General features: G+C 44.2%; 1 protein-coding gene across 2 annotated transcripts in view; it reads right to left on the minus strand.

The window, feature by feature from the left end:
• Positions 1 to 1,776, minus strand: part of LOC129826328 (mucin-12-like) — a 28,165-nt gene extending 26,389 nt beyond the window's left edge. For both annotated transcript variants that reach the window (XM_055886936.1, XM_055886927.1), the window contains exon 1: positions 1,339 to 1,776. The gene's annotated coding sequence lies outside the window, so the exon portion shown is untranslated. The remainder of the gene's footprint in view (positions 1 to 1,338) is intronic.
• Between the last annotated feature and the right edge of the window lie 4,644 nt (positions 1,777 to 6,420).

Here is a 6,420-nt window from a genome sequence, read left to right on the forward strand (position 1 = left end):
GACAAGGCCATGCCCGAAAAGTGCTCACAATCACCCTGAGATGCAATTTATTCCCGCGTGGCATCAATACCTCATGGCAGATCATTGCAGAATATTGACCTACCCATGCCCACTACCCCACCCTATATCGCTCATTGTCAGCCGAACATCAGGGGCAGAGGTTAGGCCTGTGGGCCATCTATAAGGATTAGTTGTAAATGTATATGGTACCTGCACGTTGAGGGTTTTGGAGACTAACATTATTCACCATTGTTCTTTTGGAGAGAGGTGTGTGGTCTGGTTGCATAACATTAACACAAGCAAAAAATTGCTCCAAGTTCATGGCCTGAAGCCACAATGTTAGCCTATATGATAGAGTTTGAACAAATTGTGTTTTATTGCAGAGTACAGTACTTGTCATGTCTCACGTTCTAATAATCATAAGAATTGGGTGAGCCTTCAAAGACCTCTCAACCTAATAAAGTCTAGCACTTAAGCCATTCTACAAAAGTAGCCTATGCTATGTTCGCTGACTAATGCAAAAGACTAACAGAATTAGCCTAAATTACCCAACATTTCGCCTGGGGCAACGAACGAAGCCGTTCTCACTAGAGACCACTTGGCCGCACAGAACAATAGGCGTCAGCCATGGAGGTGCCACCGCCCCATTCTTCCCCTTCCAATTGCAATCGAATTCCGAATCTAAACATCCTCTTTATGGCTTGAGCCGCTCGCTGGCAGAAGGAAAATGCAACGATTCACTTGCTCCTACTCTCGTTTTTGTGCGACCCAACAGTTAGCAAGTATCCTATTTGGTCAAGTTAACGTTTATGTCATGAATCTTGCCCTCGAGGCATAACTGAGCTAGCCAGCTGCAAAGTCAAAATTTGCTTTATTTGAAACAATCAGTGAATCAGTGAAACAAAACAAAAGTGTGCTTTTTGGTCATAATTTAAGGTTGGACATTAGGGTTAGCAGTGTGGTTAAGTTTAAAATCAGATTGTATGACTGTGGTTGTGCCAGCTAGTGACCACTCTGCAGACCTGCCTCCAGAACAAGATTCATGACGAAAAACGCTAACCTGCGTTTGCAATAGGAAATCATGAATTGGACTTGCAATGTCGACAAAGACATTCACCCACTATCTATGATTATTAACCCATTGTTAACACATTATTAACCCATTCTACCCAGACTAACTACCAAAATCTAAATATAAAAATCTAATATTTTAGGAAACGAAAAACAATTGTTAAAGCATCACATCGTAACTTGCATTTGATATTTTCTGTGATTTAAGTGTAAATGTAATTACACAGCTAGCTAGCATGCTAACGCTCAACCAGTCTCTAGACTTACCAACGCAGTGTAGCTAGCTATAGCTTGATCTCCAGCTACGCCCAGTGTTTGACAATATCCTCCGACTCCTTTCAGAATCCTCGAATACAAAGTGTAACAAATTGGAAAATGAAACCGAACAAGATGAGAAACAGACCAAAGTTACCAAGAAACTTCTGTCGACCGCCGATTTCAGAAGTGATGCACGTCCCTTCCAAAGAAAGGAAAAGCGATTTGCAGTCCACGCACACACACTCTACTGGCCGGGAAGGATGGACAGGCGGAGAGGGTTTTACCACGGGATTGCGCGCGGGGGTGAAATTGAAAGGGATGAATAGCCAAGTAACTCGACTTTCTCCAGCTCACAACCAATCACTACCCCGGCTGGGATTTATTCAAATGAGGAATGATGTCACCCTACTTTCTTTCTTTCCATCCTTCCCAAGTTGCACTGGTTGTCTCCCCCTTCCCGTATCCCTCCACCAGTTTTCCCGCGTCCCCTCCCTCCATGCCGACTCCACGCTCATCCTGCACACACCTCCTGCAGTTTCTTTTCAACGGTGCATTCTCTCCACACAATGGTGGCATGTTAGAATTCTCCATTGGTTCTGGACCACTGGATGCTGAGATTTCAGCCACAAAGGGTACCACAGCATAGTCTGTCATATTTTGATTTTCTTTAGGTCTACTGCCATTATAGTTACTACCATATTAATCTAATATGGTAATGAAACAAACATCTTTATTGGTTCTACAAGGACTAAAATTGTTCTGCTGCACAATCATAATGAATATTGATTGACACCTTTTAGCATGAGTGGTAAAGTTAAAGAATCAGGTAATATAATCATATCCATAAACACTATCTTCACAGAGATATTAATAACACTAGGTTTATTGCAGTGGCACATTGTTTATTGTAAGGACAAGATATCTAATCTGTTGCAGACAAGCCCCCACACAGACGAGACCAAACATGTTTGACCTGTCAAAGAAGAGGCTGCCACAAGAATCACCAGTGCATAAAGATACACAATTTTATGTCAGATTGTAACAGAGTCAGAGACATGGCAGAATCGAAGGAGACAGAAACAAGATGTAGAGGGAATAGAAACAGAGGAAGGTTGAAGGAGCTGCCGCTGTCTGTAGTGTTTTTCCCCCAGACACAATTGTCTCCCTTTACTGATTGTGGGCGTTTTTTCATAGGCTTTGTCTGTGTATGCCGCTCCTGTCTTCACACCAGACTTCTGAGACAGTTTCGGTGGGCATGCTGCCTGTCCGTCTGCACTGCTGCTGTTCAGCTCTCCCAGTGCAGCCAGAGCTGTCTACATGAGCCAGGCTTTTGTGCCAGGGTCTGCACTGACTAGGCAGCATTGTGCTTCACATTGTGTCCCCTTCAGCTCTCACCCTATGGAATTCATCATAACACACACACAAACACACACACACACTTCCCCAGGATGTTTACCTCGGTGAACAGTTGCTCAATGGTGCGCTGACCTGTGTGGTTGTGTTATTGTTACACTGTCACTAGGCAATGTAAAGTAGCCTTGTGCTGCTACGCCTTTGTTGATATGCTAAGATTGATATCGCTTGTTTTGTATTCTATCATGCAATAACCCCAACCCCCTTCATCTCTTCTCGCAGTACTCTCTCTCTCTCTCTCTCTCTCTCTCTCTCTCTCTCTCTCTCTCTCTCTCTCTCTCTCTCTCTCTCTCTCTCTCTCTCTCTCTCAAAATGATCAGCAAAGGTAAACCCTCTGGCCCACACCTACACGGCCTTGACTAACATGACTTTCAATAAACACACACACACATTTACATTGAAGTCATTTAGCAGACGCTCTTATCCAGAGCAACTTACAAGTACATACATTCATACTTCCTTTTTTTTTTGTTTTTTTTTTTTGTACTGGCCCCCCGTGGGAATCGAACCCACAACCCTGGCGTTGCAAGTGCCATGCTCTACCAACTGAGCCACACGGGGTCAACACACACACACAGCAGTTAAACAGACCAAAGCAGACAGTAGAAATGTAGTGAAGGAAATGTATTGTGAGGTAAGCAGGGAAGTAGAAACATAGAAAAAACACTAAACAGAGGTACCACACACACACAAGAACTACCACACCAAGTAAAGAGAGGGAGAGGAAAAACAGAGAAAGGCAAGGAAAAGAGGGTGGGAGTTTGGGGGTCCTATACTATGTTCGGCCTGCCAGAGATGGACGTATTGGCTTGGTGAAACAGGCACAACAAAGAGAGGAAGTTTTTTTCCACACAGGCTGTGGTGCGCTGCAGTGGAGACAGGAAGGGGCAGGGCAGTGTACTCGCCACCTAGTTCCCCTGTTATTTATCTCATTGTTGTTTCTCCTTGGCCAGCAGCCCAGCTGGGGCAACGCAGCACAAAAGAACTGGCGCACACTCAATCAAACAAAGCCAAGCCTCTGGATGTTGTTGTGCTAAATTTGACAAGGAATACACACTAACACCTGCGAGCAGACACACACACAAGCTTGAGTGCTGTAATACAGGCTGTTCTCATATCAGTCAAATCACACAAAGGAGGAAGCAGGTATTGTGCAAAAAAAAAAGGGAGACACCCATCTTATCAGACATAGTCCATATCCTCAAAGGACATTCACAGACGTGTTTCTGGTCGAGAAATGGACTTAGAATATCTAGGACGTAAACATTACAACACGACACACAGTACATGGTAGCCTGTTCATCATTACATGCCTCTGAATACCATGTTCACAAGTTAGCACACGCCAGCAGTGCACCTGCTTCTGTTCTGTGTGAGCATGGGTTCCCAGGAGAACAGAACGTGCCAAAACAGCATTACATTAACATGCTGCATACTAACACACTTGAAGAACATGTAACACAAAATCAGCACTGACTATATACTTACGACTACAGTCAATAATAACCTAATCTCACTGCGACAGGCTGACTTGAACATTTATGTTTAAACAAAATGTCATAATATAACATTTCAGATAAACAAAGATTGCTGTATCATACAACTGTATTATGCACACAGCCAAGTAAAATCCACAACTCATGTTATCACCTAGTTTCACTCTAAACACTAAAATAGAGGAGGCTTCGTGTCTCATGCGGCTAGCTTTAGAGGACTTTTTGTTTCATTGGTATTGTTACCCTGAAACCTGATGATGTCCAGGCAGGCCAGTTTCTGGTTGATGGGTTAGTGGGAGTGCTTCCCAGCCCTTTCTGGCTGCATCCTGCCGTTAATAATGCATGCTGCTACTAAGGGTATCGGACAGCGGCCCCTCTCTATACCACTCAGACAAAGCTACATTATAAGCACTGACTGTGCAGATCTCTGCACTGATCTTCCCTCCCCATCTTGACGTGTACTTTTTAATTATGTGCATTTATCTAGACTCATCTCGGCCATGTTATCTCCTTTCACTTATTTTTTGTTTTGCGATGTGCAAGTGTACTGGCGTGTGGTAAATTTTGGCCCCTTAAAAACAAGCTACTTTAAACTATTTACCTCTCATCCCGTTTGTTTCTGTTTTCTCTCCTTTCTTTATGGCCTCAGACAGCTATTTATTTCCTTTGACTGGCTGACTGGTAGAGGTTATGTAGAGTCAGACAAGAGGTTACTTTCTCCCTCTAGTGGTGCTATCATACCACCACAGTCACAGGGGCACTGTACTGGGCAGGCACTGGCATGAGAAGCAATGATGATCTGATCAAGTACAATTCACCATGAATCCATATACATAGAAAACTGTCTTAAAGCAAGTTTGTCACATTACCCTTCAAAAGTTCATAACAGGTTAAATCAAATTTTATTGGTCACATACACATGGTTAGCAGATGTTAATGTGAGTGTAGCGAAATGCTTGTGCTTCCAGTTCCGACAGTGCAGTAATATTCAACGAGTAATCCAACAATTTCACAACTACCTTATACACACACACAAGTGTAAAGGGATGAATAAGAATATGTACATGTAACAGTTGTAACTTTACGTCGTCCCCTCGCCCCGACACGGGCGCGAACCAGCTAACTAGCTAGCCATTTCACATCCGTTACATACATATAAATATATGAATGAGCGATGGCTGTGCAGCTTAGGCAAGATGCAATAGATGGTATAGTGTACAGTATATACATATGAGATGAGTAATGTAGGGTATGTAAACATATAAAGTGGCATTGTTTTAAGTGACTAGTGATACATTTATTACATCCAATTATTAAAGTAGCAAGAGATTTGAGTCTGTATGTTGGCAGCAGACACTCAATGTTAGTGATGGCTGTTTAGCAGTCTGATGGCCTTGAGATTGAAAAACAGCTTCTGTCTCTTGGTCCCAGCTTTGATGCACCTGTACTGACCTCGCCTTCTGGATGATAGCGGGGTGAACAGGCAGTGGCTCGGGTGTTTGTTGTCCGTGATCTTTTTGGCCTTCCTGTGACATCAGGTGGTGTAGGTGTTCTGGAGGGCAGGTAGTTTGCCCCGTGGTGATGCGTTGCGCAGACCTCACTACCCTCTGGAGAGCCTTACGGTTGTGGGCGGAGCAGTTGCCGTACCAGGTGGTGATACAGCCCGACAGGATGGTCTCGATTGTGCATCTGGTAATGTTTGAGAGTATTTTTGGTGACAAGCCAAATTTCTTTAGCCTCCTGAGGTTGAAGAGGCGCCTTTGCGCCTTCTTCACCCCGCTGTCTGTGTGGGTGGACCATTTCAGTTTGTACGTGATGTACGCCGAGGAACTTAAAACTTTCCACCTTCTCCACTACTGTCCTGTCGATGTAGATAGGGGGGTGCTCCCTCTGCTGGTTCCTGAAGTCCACGATCATCTCCTTTGTTTTGTTGACGTTGAGTGTGAGGTTATTTTCCTGACACCACACTCCGAGGGCCCTCACCTTCTTGCTGTAGGCTGCCTCATCATTGCTGGTAATCAAGCCTATCACTGTAGTGTCGTCTGCAAACTTGATGATTGAGTTGGATGCGTGCATGGCCACACATTCATGGGTTAACAGGGAGTACATGAGAGGGCTGAGAACGCACCCTAGTGGGGCCCCAGTGTTAAGGATCAGAGGGGGGGAGATGTTGTTTCCTACC

Source organism: Salvelinus fontinalis, chromosome 2 (assembly GCF_029448725.1).
Source record: "Salvelinus fontinalis isolate EN_2023a chromosome 2, ASM2944872v1, whole genome shotgun sequence".
NCBI lineage: Eukaryota > Metazoa > Chordata > Actinopteri > Salmoniformes > Salmonidae > Salvelinus > Salvelinus fontinalis.